The sequence below is a fragment of the Eretmochelys imbricata genome, chromosome 10 (genome assembly GCF_965152235.1).
Source record: "Eretmochelys imbricata isolate rEreImb1 chromosome 10, rEreImb1.hap1, whole genome shotgun sequence".
NCBI classification, from domain to species: domain Eukaryota; kingdom Metazoa; phylum Chordata; order Testudines; family Cheloniidae; genus Eretmochelys; species Eretmochelys imbricata.
This window is the reverse complement of record NC_135581.1, coordinates 27,191,471-27,210,000: the sequence shown is the minus strand read 5'-3', so window position 1 is coordinate 27,210,000 and position 18,530 is coordinate 27,191,471.

Genomic DNA, 18,530 nt, shown 5'->3' with positions numbered 1-18,530 from the left:
GCTCTTTATTTGTTTAAATGAAAGGAGTAATTAAATTCAGTGTGGTGAGCTGAAAGTGCTCTAGACTATTTTAAATAAAATAAGGCATGCCTACAGTACTGTTGTCTGTCACATTTCTCCATAAAGAAGCCTCCACTGCATGACATACAGGGAAAAAATCATATTTGTTAACAAGAAAAAAGGAAGTTCAGACATTTTCCATGATGAGTGACATGTATATGACCTTTCATTGAAAACGATCACAAAGTGCTTTACAAACTAGAGGGTATCACTTCCGCCCACCACTGACCTCAGGGGTGCTTGAACAATTTGCACAGTGGGGATACTGAGAGCCACTGAACCAAACTGTAAAGCCTGTATATAATGGAAACCACTGCAAGTCAGGGGGTGCAGGAGCACCCCTCGTGCCAGCACCTATGCTGACCTGCATCCACCTCACTGGGGAAATGAGGCAACGGGTGAACAGTGCACAGCAACACTACGCAGGGCAGAGGACAGGAAGGGAAGAGTACTTTATTCAACTTACGCTGCTAGCAAAACAGCTTCACTTTTGGAGGGTTCTCCATTATGTTGTTTCTAGGATCGGTGTCGGGGCTGGAGGGAAGGTAGTTACATTGTCCCAGGCCTGGGTTTAGCAAGGGGTACAGGACTCCTAATGAGCCTGAGCAGTTTAGCTGCCGCTTGTCACATAACGTGAATGCCAGCATAGGTTAGCTGACTCCTCTCTCAGCCAGCCTCGCCACAGCTCTCTTCTTCAGGCCTGTTATCAGGGGAAGAGGGTGACCTGTGGAGAGCTCAAAGCTAAATAGTGTATGCCTAGTCATTAAGTAGCTGGCTCTAGCCCTAGGCTGCTGTCTTTGGTGAGCAAGGAGAAGATAAATAGAACCTAGCACCTTCTTAAGAAATGTTACCTACTTCTTCATGCTGCCACACTTCTACCCATAGCTTTTGTGGGGAGAAAAAGAAAATCCCTAGCCCCTGGGTGGAAGAGGAAACTACAGAAATTGATTGGCGAGCTGAGTCAGTGGAGGGGTCATTTTTGTGGGCAATAAATGAGCAGAGTAAGAGCTAGGGAGGGATAAGAATGGGAAAGAGAAATGTGAATTAGGACAGAAAGAATGTGAGGATGCACAGGGTGGTTCTGGACACCATTTGCTTCAACAATTTCAGAAACAGAGAAGACGGTACACCATTGGAGGCCTGCCTGCTATCCCTGCCCCATTTATCCCAGTATATACTTACAGTGCTGCCCTTTGGCTTGGTCACGCACGGTTCATTTGGTAAGATACAAATATAAAACATTGTACTGATTACAAAGGGTGGGGGAAGGGATAGCTCAGTGGTTTGAGCATGGGCCTGCTAAACCCAGGGTTGTGAGTTCAATCCTTGTAGGGGGCCACTTAGGGATCTGGGGCAAAAATTAGGGATTGGTCCTGCTTTGAGCTCAGGGTTGGACTAGATGACCTCCTGAGGTCCCTTCCAACCCTGATATTCTATGATTACATTACTGTTTAAATAAGATTTTTAGGAAAAACCTAAACTAATAATAAGTTGGTATAAAAACCTGAGTAGGAAATGGAAAAATAAAATGAGGGCAAGGGAGCGCAGGTGACGCTAGAGTTGGCAGATACCCGTGAGACAAAACATCTCAGACATGCTCTGTCATTTCAGAACATAATTTTTTTTAAAAAGCATTTACTGAACAGTACATTCAAATATAAGTAAAACTGAACAACAGCAAAGACAGTAAAAGCCAAAAGAGACATTGAGATTGCAACACATACATGTTTCAGGCTATTTTTAGCCTAATACAACTTTAATTGTTGCAAGCCAATCATCTAACATTTAAATTTAATCCCTTTAGATAGCCTAATAATTGCACCAGTATATTTATCAGCCCATCTCTTAGTCTCTAAAGGGACGTCAGTTATGTGTTTGCTTGTTTACTGGTTTGATTAGAATTTAACTCCCCTTCTTTGGTGAGAAAGCCTTACATTTTCTCTGGTCTCTGATGAGTTTGTGCCCATAGTCAGAAGTGCTATTGTATTGCTCCACATACACACACACTCGTCCAAGTGGTGTTTGAAGGTCTGTTGGATGTGTGTGGGGGGGTGTATATTCTGTTTTGGATTGCAACATTTATATCACTTCTACAGTCGCAAAAAACAGTCTGTGCAAATGTTCTCCTCCCTAGAGTAAAAATAAAATGTTCTCATTTTCCTGGGCCGGGGGGTGGGGTGGGGAGAGGAGTACCCTTGCTTGAGTGGGAAAGGAAACTTGTTTTGGGGGTTATGATTGATTGAAGGCATTGAAATACTTTCTGAAAATGACTGTTACAGACTGTTTTAAAGATTCACCTTGATGCTTCATCTACCACAAAAGGGCAGCAATGAACCCCTTATAATAGTTTGAGCTGTGTGCCAGGTCTTGACAGAACTGGTGAATAGTCCTCTCTTTACTTTTATTTGCATCCCAGCAGAGCAGTTTGTTGTCTCTCTGAAAGCAAAGTTTTTCTCCTGGCACCTTTTATAACTCTCTAATGATAAATTTATCTAGTGCTTTGCATACCATTAACTGTCTTGCAGCATTTTATGGGGTGCAGTATTGGCCCACCCCAATATCCAGTATTCCTGGGTAATATTTAAAGGGGCATCATCAGCTTGAAATATAGTCAATTAAAAAAAAAAGGTAAAAGTATTTTCTGTTCCAACAGCTGCTTCTGAATTCCCTGTGCCTGTTTATACGGTTTTACAATCATACGTTTCTACTTTTAAAAATGTTTTTCTCTCCTCTTTCTGCACAAACCAAAGAGGAATTTGAGTAACTTGCAATGAAGGTGAAACAGTAAGACTGACTATATACAGAGTTCTGTCAAATTCACCATCGTCAAACTTACAATAGAAAGATATATATATTTTTTCCTATTTTAGTTACAATAATCTCAGGGGGCTTTTTAAATATACTATTTTTACATTTTTAGAAAGCAGTGTCGTTTTTAAGTTGATGAGAGCCCTTTAAAACATTGTTCCAGTGACGTATCTGCAGAATAAAAACTAAACCTTGGTTCTATGGCTGTCTTTATCCTCCAAGCACCTTACAAAGCAAAGAGTTAAATAGTGCGTATGAAGACTCTGAAATTGAGCAGCTATGATTCATACCAGAGTAATGCTCACATAGCCTTGCATATTACAACTCCTTTTTTTCAGGCAATTGACTGGCACAGTTATTGCAGACTAAAGGCTTGTCTCCACTTACCGGGGGATTAATCCACTGGGGGAGTCGGGGGGTGCCATTTTAATGGGTCTAGTGAAGACCTGCTAAATCAACTGCCGAGTGCTCTCCCAGCGATTCCAGTACTCAGAATGAGAAGCATAAGGTAAGTCGACAGGAGAGTTTCTCCCATCGACCCAGACACCACAAAAGGTCTACCGAAGCTATCTTGACTCCCGCTACATTATTCATGTAAGCTGGAGTTGGATAACTTAGGTCAGCTGACCCCGTAATGTAGACCTGCCCTACGTTATTCTGCACTACCTCCCAGTGTACACACACTATGCCTGAATTAAAAGTCACTTTTAGTCCACAATAGCTGTTCCAGTCTATATCCCCATGTAGACAAGGCCTTAGATTAGGTGCGGGAGAAAATGTTGATCCAAACAATGGGAGCTCAATTTTTCATAAAATGCTATCTTTAATTGCCATCTGGATCACTGTTTTAGCTTTCCTCTGAAAGTCTGCACCTTTCATCATGCAGTACCTATCCCTAATAGCCATACTGTAGTGTCAAGAGTAGTGGGTATGGCTGAACCCAAACGTTGGTATAGAACTTGAAATTATACGAGAGCTATTGAGCCATAATGAAACTTAAAAATAGGGAGTGTGATGGGTTGCCCCCTCCCCCCCACTTCTGGGGTGTCACCTGATGTACCGGCGTCCCACTGACCCTGCCCATTCCATCCGCCTGGGCTCCCTCACCCTGTCCTGATTTGCCAGGCCCTCAAGCCTCCTCTAGCACACACACAGGTAGGGACACACCACACTTCAGAAAGACACAGACAGCGATATCAGCTCTGCCTGGGAAGAATCAGCTTGGGGATTGCCCAGCACTCAAGTGCACACTCCAAATTCTATTGTCTGTACAGCATAAGCTCATGAAATTCGCTCCCTCCCTTCAGTGTGGAGGAAGAGATGCACAGCTTCCCCCTGCCCCTCCCAGTTATGAATTCCACAAACTGAGTTTTAGAATAAACAAAACAAGTTTATTAACTACAAAGGGTAGATTTTAAGTGATTATAAGGGTTAGCAAACAGGTCAAAGCAGATTACTGAGCAAACAAAAACAAACATGCAAACTAAGCTCAATACATTAAAGAAACTGGCTAAAAGTAGTAATATCTTACCCTAAATGTTGTTTTAGGCATTTCATTCACAGGCCAGACACCTTTTTCAGGCTGGGCTCAGCTCTTCTCCCCTCCCTCTCTCCTTGTTTCTAAGATGTTCTCAGCAGTCATCCTGGGCGGGAATTCAGTGAAGAAAGCTTCCTGATTAGCTCACTTCCCTGCCTTAAATAGGATTTACATATGGTGGGAATCCTTTCTTTCCCAGTTTGGTTCCCACCTCCATTAGTGGAAAAACACTAGTAGGCCAAGATGGGGTCCAGTACCGTGTGCCATGACCCTGCAGTGTCAAAGCAGCATCCTAGGTAGGTGGAAGATTAGCATCTTCAGAGTCCTATTGTTCTCTCCTAGTCCATCCAGGCTGATTGCCTACTGTCTGGTGGGCATTCCCCAGGTAAAAACACAGTTGTAAATTGTTACATAATCAATATTCCCAACTTCAGATATAGAAATGTTACAGGCATACAAATCAGATAATCACAGTCAGTACATACCTTTCCAATGATACCTCACATGATCCATCTTGCATGAAACATCATAGTTATGCCATATTCATATCATAAGATCTCTATGAAGTATATGGGGTGCAGTGTCACAGGGACGATAGTCAAAAAGGCTGGGCTCAGAAAGTTAAAAACATGGGATGAAATTCTTCTAGCCCTACTGAAGTCAATGGGAGTTTTGCCACTCACGTGGGGGCGGGGGGGGGCAGGGATAGCTCAGTGGTTTGAGCATTGGCCTGCTAAACCCAGGGTTGTAAGTTCAATCCTTAAGGGGGACATATAGGGATCTGGGGCAAAAGTTGAGGATTGGTCCTGCTTTGAGCAGGGGGTTGGACTAGATGACCTCCTGAGGTCCCTTCCAACCTTGGTATTTTATGATTTTAAGTAAAACCAGTATTTCACCTGTGGTATCCAACAACAATATTCTGTTATTGCATTAAAAGTATAAGACACATGGATTTCCATTTACAGAGAAGAGATACTTCAAGTACACCAGATAACTGATAAGTAACAACAGATGGGTGCGTGTGACTAGGTCACACATTTGTAGTGAAGATAAATGGATGCTATAGAACACTGAAAAGCTTCACAAATAACTAAGGCCCAAGTTCTGGTCTTCATAGGACATGATTGCATTATATAAATAAACTGTTAGATTAAGCTGAAGAAACAACTTCAATTTTATACTAAGCAGAAGAACTTAACATTTTTCCAGTTAAAACTTGGTCTAGAGTGGAACCATCACTAATGTTGATGACTTAAGGGCCTGAGCATCAAGATGCCAGAAAAATAAATGCAACGATATATTCAAATTCTTTAAGGTAGAGCCATTACTCCAAGTTCAATGCTGATTTAAACCCCATGCAACCAATAGGTTAAATTCAGGCTGAATCAATCAAAAAGAGTTATTGCAAGCAATAGAAAAAAAGACTCCTGAGGTAGCAGCTGCCAGAGACTGCATATTGTGGTCTTCCCTGCTTGGACACTTAGATTTTCAAGTGGGGACACAAGGAAGGTAAATTTGGGCTGACAAAGCCAATTTGAAGGGTAAATAGGCTATTCTTCCTCCTCACCCCAAGTCATGAAGGCCAGTCCCAGCTGTGCTCCCACAGAGAAGCTTGCATGCTGCAGGATAGGAGACTATCTGGTCCCCTATAACATGAATCAGTTGCATCAAAGCTACAATATAAAGCCTATTACTGTACTTCTTTCCCTATATTGCTGGAATTATATTTAACAGTGGGAGAAAAAAAGCACACTTACTATAAAAGATGACCCAGTGTCCCCTGCTGAGGAAACCTATTCTAGAGAAACCTGGGGAATTTTGCTCTGAGTCAGCAGAGCCTAAGAGAATTACAGAGATCACTTTAAGGTTGCCAAGAAGAGAGGGCACAGGGGAAGCCCATGCTTTAATGCTTTGGGCCCTTCTGCTACAGCAACCGAGAGCATTAAAAAAAACCCTCTCTTCTCTAAGGCACAGGCTTGCAACAGAGATCCTGTCACAACAATATTTGTAACATGCTTTAATCAGAAATAAGAAATACAAATTGAGGTGTTTGGGGATTTATAAATACAGCTTTTCCAAGTGTGTGTGTGTGTGTGTGTGTGTGTGTGTGTGTGTGTGTGTAGGAGGCACATAATATGACCTGGACCCTGTAAATGCAAGAAGAGATACATTTATCAAAATTAGGAAGGAAAACAAATTGACTAGGAAGATTTGAAATGTGAAACATTTGTAACCAAGCCATAGAGCCTAGTAAACAGCTGCATTTGGTTGATTTATGTATCTTTCATGCCAATAACCAGCTGTTCTCCATTCCACCCCTGCCATATCTGTTAAATAAGAGGGCCAGAGCATAGGCTTATCCTAACTCCTCTGTTGTTTCTGCTGCTCGAAGGGGATTTTAAAGAAGCCTCAAGAGACAACAGCTGAAAATTCCTTATCTGCTGTTCCTCCGTCCCATTCCCTCTCTGGCTGGGCAAGTAGCAAGCATGAGACGAGATGATCCTGGTCAATAGTGTGGCTTGCTGGGAGCTACGTATTGATGCAAATTAGAGTGGCTTTAGGGCTGCTGTAACTTTCACCGGGAGCTAACATGGCTTCTGGCAGGCCCTGGGATGGGGCGGGGGGCGCGGGGGGAAGGAGGGGAGAAAGTCAAAAAGAGGGTATAAACCCACCTATGCCCCACCCCAAGGTGCAACCAACACTGCAGTAGGGGATCTGGGCTGAGGTTTTTAATGAGAGAAAGTCACTTATTAACACAAGTAATGAGATCACAGGAGAAATGTAGAGTTGCAAAACATCAAATACAGTACTACAGGCATCAAGGTATTACATTTAGGTAGTGTCTAGAATAACAATTCATGTTATTTTAGCAGCAGTGCTAGTAAGCATGGGGCAAACAGGAAGCACAGAACACTGCTGTAACATCAGTACTTATCCATGTTGTCAAAGTAAATTCACTTCTTGCATAGAAGGAAAGTTAGGAAAACTCCCTTTTAAAAGGGTGCTTGCCTATTCATGTAGCTACCTAAAATGCTAGCTCCAGGCTTTGTGACGCATCTGCAAAGAGCTGAAGCACTGAAAGGACAGGCTGGGGGAACATAAGGGTGCAAGCCTGGCTTTGTGCTGCCCAGATTCTGTCCCAGAATGTCTAACATTTTTGTAGTGCCGAGTGCTACAGCTGTTCCTCCTACTGTCGCTGGTGGAATCCCTACAGTAGCACTTGTGGAAGCTGATGGAAAGGTTGATGGTGGAGTGGGAAGAGCAGCATTTTTTATGTCAGCCCTACAGTGCTCCTGTACCAGGGGACTTTGCTTCCAACCCCGATGACAATTTATAGCTTTTATAGATTTGGCCCAATCGTCTCTTGTTTTTCATTCCTACATACACAAAGTACAGAATAAGAACTGTAGCAGATCTTGCACTCTTGTACATTTTGTTTGATAAGCAGGGTGCTTAGGTTGGGTTAAGGATAATTTGAAAACTCTGATTTTTTTTCTAATGTCTCAATTATCAAAAGCAAATTGACTTCTGTGAGAAGCCTATTCATGTTGTGAAGAAAAGGCTGATATGTAGTAGGATCAAAACTGATGGTCTTTGAGAAAAGGTAATGAAAACGTTACCCTGTTCAACTGCTTGTAATTGATCATCTGCTTGACTGGAATGATGCCCAGATCACCAGTCATTCTTAATGTACATTCAGTCAGAAACCTGTAGGGTCAGATTCTCCTTTCTTTTACTCCAATAAAGGAAGCTTCCGCTAAAAAGTGAGAGCAAGTAATACAGAACATCTTCTGACAGGCCAACGAACAATGGTATGCCCTCACTTAGAGCCTTTTCTACAGAACTGAGCACTGTTAAACATTTTAGCTGAAACTGAAAAATCTTCGAAAAAGGCAACATGGAGATTTAGGGGATTTCTCTATGGTTATGTAATTGTAAAAACTAGGATAATTTAGTCTCGTATCATGTGGAGTTACAGGTTGTTCAGAGGGCTTAACCAGAATTAGACTCTGTATCTTTAGCATACCGTCTACAGTGTGACGATCACACATTGGCCTATTATGTAAACCTAATGCATGTAATGAAATTCAAATGACAATGCCTGTTTTATCCAAACTCTTTAAAGTGACATTTACACTATCACCTCTGAAGCACTAGATTTCCATAATACAGCATGAGGTTTTGTAGCATTTTCTTTAAAACTTGGCCTGGTCTTGGCAGTGAAGGCAGTTTGCTTTAATAACTTCTCGTTTGTCAAGGACTCTCCTCATGTGTTACAATACCTCGCATTGCACAAAAGGTTAAAAAAAGACTGGACAATAAAAGTGTAACAACCTGTATTTGGCTAAAATGTGCCACAGGTTCCCACTGACTCATGCATAGCCCTTCTTAGAAGGCGGAATAGTCACTTTAGGTTAAAACTCTACAGTTACCGCCATGTTGCAGAGAAGGGATGGAAGCAGGGGGAAAGGGAGTAGAGTAGAGGAGCACCACTCAAATGACATCTTAGAGCCATTCTTTCTGCAGAGTGCCTCAGAGGGTGCCAGAAAAACTATGCTGAGGAGTGAACCCTAGCAGTGCCAGTCTCCAACTTCTAGAAGGACCACATGCCTTTCCAGCTGTTAAATGACTATATAAAATGTTGTATGGGGGAAGCCACTTGCAATGCACATTTTATGGTCAGGGCATATCCAAAATTGCCAGAGCATACTCAGGGTCTGGTTGTGAGGCCTCTCAGAAGGTGACAAGTCTGTAGCACAACTGACAGAGACTCCTTTTTCTTATTTGCCAACAACTATTCACTAAAATGTTCGCTGCCAATCCCTCAAATCCCTTTAGAATGTCAGGCACACCACTTTTGGGGTGTGTAGACCCCTAGCTCATACTAGTTCCACCCTTGAGCTCAAGCACCAACAAATGGGGAGGAAGAGTGCAAAAGGTCCTTGTGCCCTCCCTTCCCCTTCACACACTAGACCTGGAACTGCTACAATCCAGCCCAAATATAGAGTTTTAAGTCTATTTATATTGTGTAAATAATCCCATAGACATTCAGACTGAGCATTTTAAATGCTTGTTGGGAAGCTTTTAAACTAAAATATTAAGACATTGAAATATTAGTAAACTTCAAAAACGTTACAAGTTTTAATGTTCCTCACTTCTGTGGTGCTGCATGCTGTGATAGTGATTCGGTGACTGGGTTTTCTGCTTTTGAAAGGAGAGCTACAGATTGTAAAACTTTCATTTAAGTCAATTTGCCCCTCTAATGACTTGTTTTATTTGTTTACTCGGTGCTTCTCCAGGATTTAAAAGTAACAGCTTTAAAAAAAACAACAAACAAAAAAAACCTACCTTAAATCAAGGCCTAATATAATGATGGGGAAACTTTTTATGTTTTTTAAACCCAAAACCATGCTATGCCCAGTGAAACTGGATGGGAAATGAAATACTAAAGAGGAACAAATCTGTTGTACATGAAAACAGTGAATTATTCATGTGATGGTGGTAGGTGTCAGATAAGGTCCTACTTCATGATATTGCAGAAATTGTGGATTCTGCAATAGTAGGCTTCTACTGCAATTTTGTTTTAAACTAGCTTACTTCACACAGTCCACAATTTTGCATATATTTTGAGGTTTGCAACACACTCCCTCCCCCCACCCCCCATTAGTATAATACATTATCTTGGAGAGTTTGGGAATTCACCCTGCAATTCTGCAGTGTTTTCCAGAGTTAGCAGAAACAGCAAAGCGATCATTCTTGATCTTGCCTAATTCTGTGGCTGCAAAGCCCACAGTATCTCAGTACAGACAAGTCTTCAAAAAGCGCAGTCAGGGCATGAAGAAGACCACTGTGGCAAGGTGTACTGCACTAACATTCAATACCTGTTAAATATAAATGGCTAAAGTGACTGGACTCAATTTCTACAGCAGTTGTGTGAAGACTTTTAGTCTTCTACATTTTATATTGTACCGGTAACTTTTTGAATTAATATAATATAATTGCACTCAATTGTCTGGTTATCAAAATATTTCAGACATAATAGCTGTGTTTATATCGTTCCAGCAATTTTTTCTTAAATAGGTCTACTGTGACTTTCCCAAATTACCACTATTACTAAAGGTCCATTATTACTTTTCTGTGATTTTCCACATCTTGCCCACAACTCAGCCACAATTATTTGAAGCTCATCCTGTGATTTGGGTAGGGTCTTATGTGCCAAGCAACTGAGCTTCTGAATGAGCACAAAGGTGTTTCATTTCTCTCCCATCCCATTCTTTCACTAAAATTTAACTCGCATTTTTACTGTATCATTTGTTCCTGGTATTTCAAAATCAGTGGCTGGGAAAAAGTGCCTATAGGATAATAGGTTTCAGAGTAATAGATAACCTACCATTTCAGTCTCCTGCCTCTCCTTAGCCCTGAACAGCAGGAGCCTAATTCTGATCACTCCTACTTTGCTATAAATTGGGAGTAACTCCACTTAAATAAGTGGCATTAGATCGGTGTAAAGTTCGTCTAAGTGGGCCCGATCCTGCTGCCATTGAAGTCTATGGAAAAGTTCCCATTCTCTCCAGTGAGAGGAAAATCAAGCGATTGTCCCTGCTTTGAGTGGGTAGGAGGCAGCAAGCAGGCTTAAGTATGCAAACAACAGGAGTCATCCCAGCTTGGATAGCATATTGAACACACCATGTTCATCCAATTCATTATGGTTCTGTCTTGTACCATTTCAATCAGTGGGATATGGAAGTAATGACATCCACTTACAAAAGATAAGATACAATTGCATTACAATAAAACCTCATGCTTCAGGCATAACCCAAACATTAACTGGTGACTTTTCTGCTTTGGACAGTGTACTGTAGAAGTCTAGTAATATCCCTTTAAATAGTTGGTGAGCCCTGTAGTGCTCACTCTCTGTTTTAGAATGTAAATAGGACTCGTGTTTGTTTGGCAAAAACAGTTATTTGGACACACACACACGTCCTTGTGGTATACTACTGCATAAAGGAAAAATGATACAAGACAGTTTACTCCATAATGGGTTTTCTTGTATCTGGTACTGGTCACTGTCAGACAACATACCAGGCGAGATGAACCACTGGTCTGATGCGTCAACTCCTGTGTTTCTTTGGGAGTTTTCCCAGTGATTTGGTTTTACTCACTGTGGCCAAAATTTTGAAAAGCTGCTAGTGATTTGGGTTCTAAATGTTTCTGGGTGCCATACAGTGGGCTAATTTTCACAAAGTACTGAGCTCACATCCTCTGAAAAATCAGGCTTCCAAGCTGTTGTGTGATGGTCACCCGAAAACCACTAGTCACTTGAAAATCTTGATCAGTATTTATTTTAAATCTGTCTATCCTTGAGCTCACCCCCACCCACAGCCACTTACTTCACAATGTTCCTGTCTGATTTCACCTACAGGAACAGTCCCCTTTGAGATGACACGTTACATCAAGATATCTCCATGCAGCCTTGACGCCAGAAAAAGTATTATGTTCAGGAAGCAATGTAAAGGAGACCCTGCTGACTAGACTTATCAGACAACAAGGGCAATAGTCACAAAAAAGGACTCCGGTGCCTTCCTGCCACTTCAGGAGCCAAAGGCCAACTTTTAGGCAGCACTGGTATTCATAAACCCCCTCTTCGCCGCTCAGCTGCTGTGTAAATACTTTGCCGTCAGAGCTCCCTAGGCACTTAAGATTGGACTCTGGACAGGCGCCTGGGGTGAGGCAGCAGTGCACAAGCCCAGAGGCACAACCTCAGCTGCCTACAGAACTCTTACTGCAAAGAAATTTAGGTATTTAGTGAGTGTAGGCACCAGCTGATCTGGGGTTTTGTGAATTCCAATGGCCCCTAAATGCTGGGCTTAAGTACCTAAAGTGGCAGTTAGGCACCTGGCTCCCCTGAGGCATGAATCTGGCCTTCAGATGAGAGAGCAGGCTTCTGCCTTCACCCAGCCTTGACTTGTAGTTCCAGACTGTAGTGTGGAACTGGCATCAGAGTTGATGTACACAGTTCCTGGGCTGGCCTTCTGCACAGGTAGGAATCCCAGATATGCCTACATGATCAGGAACATTAATAAACTAATCCTTTCAACATCTTAGTGAGATAAAAAAAATAGTTCCTCCCCATTATATGGAAAAGGAAACTGTAGTAGAGAATCTGAGTGAATTGTTCAAGCCCCAAGAGTGAGGCAGTGTCTGAGGCACCTTGGTGTGAGGATGAATTGGCCGCAAAGCGAGACATAAAATGCCTCCTCCTTTCGCAATTCTCACAGACCAAGCCACTGAGTCTGAGAGAATGTTTTAAAGCTGTAGGTCTCTCTAGTAAAACAACAACTAAAATGCAATTCAGTTCTTTTTATAAATAAGTTTAATGAAGAATTTAATATTTCCACTCAAATTAGTTAGAAGGCAAACGTCAAAAAAAAAAAAAAGACATGGATCATTAACAGAGGGATATGTCTCAATTTGTTATAGTAAAAAGGCACTGAAATTACAAGTGTTAATCAACTGTATTGCTAAAAACTCTATATAGGTTCATTAAATAATTTAACGATAAAGAAATATAAAAATGAAAGAATAGGGGAATCACAGTGTCTCTCCTGCTATGGTGCTTTCTCTGCATTTCTTAAGTATCTAATTTAATAAGCACTCAGAAGAAATAATTTCTTCTCGGCTGGGCTAAGCTCTTTAATAGTCAATGTAACACAAAGTTTCTAAATGTGCTTGGCAACGCTTCCCCCCCCCCCCCCGCCACTTACTTGCTTTAAATTCACATTATTAAGGGGTGATTTGGCCTCTGCACTTCTTCAGCCCTCAAAATAGGTGCAAGTATTCTTGAACTGTGACTTTTTTTTACATTCTTCCTTTAAGCCAAATGTGTTTGAGCCTGCAGAAAGATTTGATTTTGTGCAAGATAATAGCTTAGCTAAACTAATCAAGGCCTAAAAAGCTTAACATAAGCAGCTAACCAGGAGTAACCATAAGATACCACAAGACAGAATGCTGTAGTAAACAAGCTGCAGTAAACTGAACTGCTGACAGGTAGCCAGCCACAAGATACTAGTTGACATCAGGTGTAGATATTTTTTAAATTAGGAACATCAGCAGATGTCCAACCACAAGAATGCCGTGGTAACTAATTGACATATATGTTAATAAAAGGCCTATGGGAGAAGGGCACCCCAACATTAACAAGGTGTGAATGTTCAAATAAGGAAAAAAGGGTTGAAACCTTCATAAATATGTATGAACCCCCCGTGGGCGTGAGCACAACACATTATAAAAGCTGTATCTGACGTGCCTGCCTTGGGAAATGCCAAGATGAGGACTATCGGTGAGGACGACGACGACGACGACGACGACGACGACGACTAACACTTCGGGTTGCTCAGCAAGGTACAGTGTGAATATATGGATACTTATTCTGTATTATCTCCATCTGCCTTACTGGTTTGGAGTGTTTGTAACTTTGCTAATTGTGTTAATAAAACTATTGCAAATAAAGGTTTTTTCCTAAGTTTGAGTGTTGTAAATATGCACACCAAAGTTTCCAAATTTACAGTAATTCTAATAACACTGGGCCAGATCTTGGGACTAGACTCTGCCACACCTTAGTGTTAATTTGGGATTGTTAAGTAATCAGTATAATTAATACACAATCCATAGATCAAGCAACAAGCCTACCAACAATCCTTGCAGATCTTGGAGCATCCCTGGAAGGCCAGGGCCATCCATGTGGAGGTCCTGCACCTCCACACCAGAGGTGAAATACCGATGCCTCCCAGCATCACAACTCTTCTGGCTGCCTTGGCTCAGGAACCTCCAGTCCGTGGTTCTACCAGAAATGTAATCTAGCTCCATTCTCAAAATCTTTGAACCTACCTCACACCCGCCACCTCCATCTACCTTCTTTCCCTCACCTCACTGACCAACAAGTTTACAGCTGTTGCCTCAAGTTCCTCTCTGCCAGTGCCCTCCTAGATCACCTTCAGCCTCTGCCTTCTCCATTCCCCCAAGACTGCTTTCACAAAGGATTCTAATGGCCCTCACTTTGCCAAATGCAAGGGCCTAGACTCACTCCTTGGGTGGATTATCTTTTCAGGCCAGAAGCAGAGGATGGGGCCATAGAGGTACTGATCTATTCTATTCTGGAGCGTGGCTGTAAGTGGATATCAGGATGAATGGTCCCACCCAAGATTTCTACACTGAGTATCTCTTTAATATTGATTTTTTATAACTTCAGTTCAAAGCAAATAATATTCCAACTGAGCTGCTCACAAAGTGATATTTCTTTTCCCCCCCGCCCTAGAAAAAGATAGCAGAAAAAATCATTTATCAAAAAAATGAAAACAAGTCAATCTTTTTTCAGCTTTCAGCAGCTGCCAAAAGAAGACTTTTAGGTTTTAAACAGAAAAATTTTGGTTGCTAAAGTTTGGTAGGGAGGGCTTAATTTTTTTATTTTGCCAAAACCTAAACATTTTAGTCAAGAATGAACTTGTCCACACTTCCCCCTCCCAATAAACCCCTAATTCTCAAGAGTGTTTTTTTTTTTTGTCAAATAAACTTCATGACGTTTTAATCCCCAACTAGCTCAGTCACATGCTTTCTGACAATCCACCCCTGCAGGGAGCTGTGTGCAGGCAAACTCGTTGCACCCGGAAGCAGTTGCCAGGTCCTTGCAGCCCCTAGACACACACGTGGCCAGTGAGGCTCTGCACGCTGCCCCTGCCCTGAGGGCTGGCTCTGCAGCTCCCATTGGCTGGGAACTGTGACCAATGGGAGCTGCAGGGGTGGTGCCTGCACACATGAGGGCAGCGCATGGAGTCTCTCTGGCCACCCACGCACCTAGGGGCCTCAGGGATCTGGCAACCACTTCCCAGGAGCCACGGTAAGGGCTGCCAGGACCCCGCATCCCAAACCCTCTCCCACACCCTAAACCCCTCATCCCCAGCCCCACCCAAGAGCCCACACCCCCAGACATAGCACTCACCCCCTCCCCACCCCTCTGCCCCAGCCCAGTGAAAATGCCTGAGGGTGAGGGGAAGTGAATGACGGCGGGAAGGGGGATGGAGTGAGCAGGGCCAGGGCCTCGGAGATGAGATGGGGTGGGGCAGGGCAGGGCAGGGGTGTTTGGTTTTGTGTGATTAGAAAGTTGGCAACCCTATCCAACTCAGGCAAACTCAAGGCTCATGTCATAAATATAAAGGGAAGGGTAAACCCCTTTGAAATCCCTCCTGGCCAGGGGAAAGCTCCTCTCACCTGTAAAGGGTTAAGAAGCTAAAGGTAACCTCGCTGGCACCTGACCAAAATGACCAATGAGGAGACAAGATACTTTCAAAAGCTGGGAGGAGGGAGAGAAACAAAGGGTCTGTGTGTGTCTGTATGCTGGGTCTTTGCCAGGGATAGACCAGGAATGGAGTCTTAGAACTTTTAGTAAGTAATCTAGCTAGGTATGTGTTAGATTATGATTTCTTTAAATGGCTGAGAAAAGAATTGTGCTGAATAGAATAACTATTTCTGTCTGTGTATCTTTTTTGTAACTTAAGGTTTTACCTAGAGGGGTTCTCTATGTTTTTGAATCTAATTACCCTGTAAGATATCTACCATCCTGATTTTACAGGGGGGATTTCTTTATTTCTATTTACTTCTATTTTCTATTAAAAGTCTTCTTGTAAAAAACTGAATGCTTTTTCATTGTTCTCAGATCCAAGGGTTTGGGTCTGTGGTCACCTATGCAAATTGGTGAGGCTTTTTATCCAACATTTCCCAGGAAAGTGGGGGTGCAAGTGTTGGGAGGATTGTTCATTGTTCTTAAGATCCAAGGGTCTGGGTCTGTAGTCACCTAGGCAAATTGGTGAGGCTGTTTACCAAACCTTGTCCAGGAAGTGGGGTGCAAGGTTTTGGGAAGTATTTTGGGGGGAAGGACGTGTCCAAACAGCTCTTCCCCAGTAACCAGTATTAGTTTGGTGGTGGTAGCGGCCAGTCCAAGGACAACGGGGGGAATATTCTGTACCTTGGGGAAGTTTTTGACCTAAGCTGGTAAAGATAAGCTTAGGAGGTTTTTCATGCAGGTCCCCACATCTGTACCCTAGAGTTCAGAGTGGGGGAGGAACCTTGACAGCTCAAATGACCAAAAAAGAAATAAAACTAAAACTTCCCCTCAAATTTGCAAAAATGTTTCTGAGAGTTAAATTTTAAAATTTCTTTGCGAATACAAAACCTGGACACAAATTCTAGCTACGTTTCTGATTCAAATAACTAAATGAATCCACAGCAGAGAAACTCTTAAAAATACTTTGCAGCAAGCAGCCAGTTCAGGAGGAGGGAAGACGAAGAACCTAGAGTTCTTGTTGCCTGAGGACTACAGTTCCTAGCATGCCACAGACAAACCTAGATTTTTCTCCATCAGATCCCTCTCAGAACTGCACAAAGGGTGAGATTTACCTACCCCTATAATGAGGGCTAACCTCAGCTCTTCACAGTGCTGGGTGCATGGGCTTTGTGGTAGTTCTCTACCTGTGGGAAAGGGTGGCATTTTTCACCTAGAATGCTTATCTTGTACATCTTTTGGGAGAAGGGTGATCTTTTGGGGCTGTGTTTCTACAATGCTTGCACCATAGGGTCCTGCTTTATGCCTAAGGCTTCTAGTGCTACAACTATATAAATACTTCAGAACAATAGCAGGAAAAAAAACCAAAGCACTCCACAGATCCACTCCCCAGCCCCTGTTTTGGGGCACTGAAAAACCAGCACTACACTATGTGGCTCTGGGCTTGTCTCTAGCTAGTATTCAAAACAGCAATAGAAATGCTTAGAAGATTAATCAAATTTTCTCTTTTTTTTTTTTTTTTTTTTGGCTGACTGCAGTAGTGGCTCTGCCAGTGGCCCACTCGGAAAAATTGGACAGGTCCATATATTTTACTTTCTTCCCATTCACTAATGTTTAATAGCACAGCTCTTCAAGCCATGGGTAGCTGTTCTGGTTTTCATCATGAGGACTCCAAAGCAACAATCCTAGTAAGATTAAATGGAACTTTAATAAACAGCCTGGCAAACCATGAAGAAAACTGAGGGTGGAAGGAAATTATCAAAATATGCTGTAATGAGCATATTTGTGCAGTGGAGGAGCAGTATGATTTGTTATTGGTACCATTCAGGAGAAAGAGAATCAGATCTTACTCCCTCTGAAACCACTGGTTGACTCACTGTCTTTGAGCAAGTGAAAGGTTGGAAGAAGAACCTTTTGGCTCTTTTTACAATGGAAGTTGGGAGGCACATGCAAAGTGAAGAAGTGGTAATCACTCAACAGGCTGCTCTACACCCTGTCACTGGATCCAGCAAAATAACAGGACTGTAACCAACAAAGAACTAAGCGTGGAAGCAGTAAAAAGAGGGATTCTGGGAGCGGGCCTTCTGAAATGTTTGCACAAGCTGTTGCAAGTTCCTCCATTTTTAGAGCATCTCAAAGTGAAAAGCTTGTGCCGGGAAAAAACAAACAAACTGCTAGCTAGCAATTAACTGGGATTCTCTATTATGAGAACATGCACATGGCAAGATTTGTTCTATCAGAACACCCAAAAATACCCAGAAAAACCAAAAGCCCTATGATACCTCCCCCATGCATCTTTTATCAGATGCCTGTGGAAACTTTGTTTATAAAAATATTCAAAGAACTAGAATCAGTGCTATAAAAAAAACACAGCAGCAGGAAAAACAACTAAGCAGTATATTTCCCTGGCCTTATACAGAAAGACTAGAATTTCCTCATACCTAATGGGAGTATCAATTCTTCCCACTGTGCGTATTTCCGATTATCCTCAAGAACCATATCTCCTAGTAGGCATTTAGTAATAGCTAAAGATAAAACTGAGTACATGACTTGCTAAACAATTTGGCAGCTCTATGGCAACAAACTTACCTCATACCTGACTTTTCATCCTGCTCACTCTCGATTCTCTCACTTGCTTCACCCAGTTAGTTAATGAGGCAGCAAACAGGGGAGTTCTAGGCTGGAGGCAGTTAATTAGGAACAGGTTCACCTGTGCAGGAACACTTGGAGGCCTGTATAAAGCCAGGGAGTTAGCTGAAGCTGGGTAAGGCTGCAGGGAAGTAGGTTGTA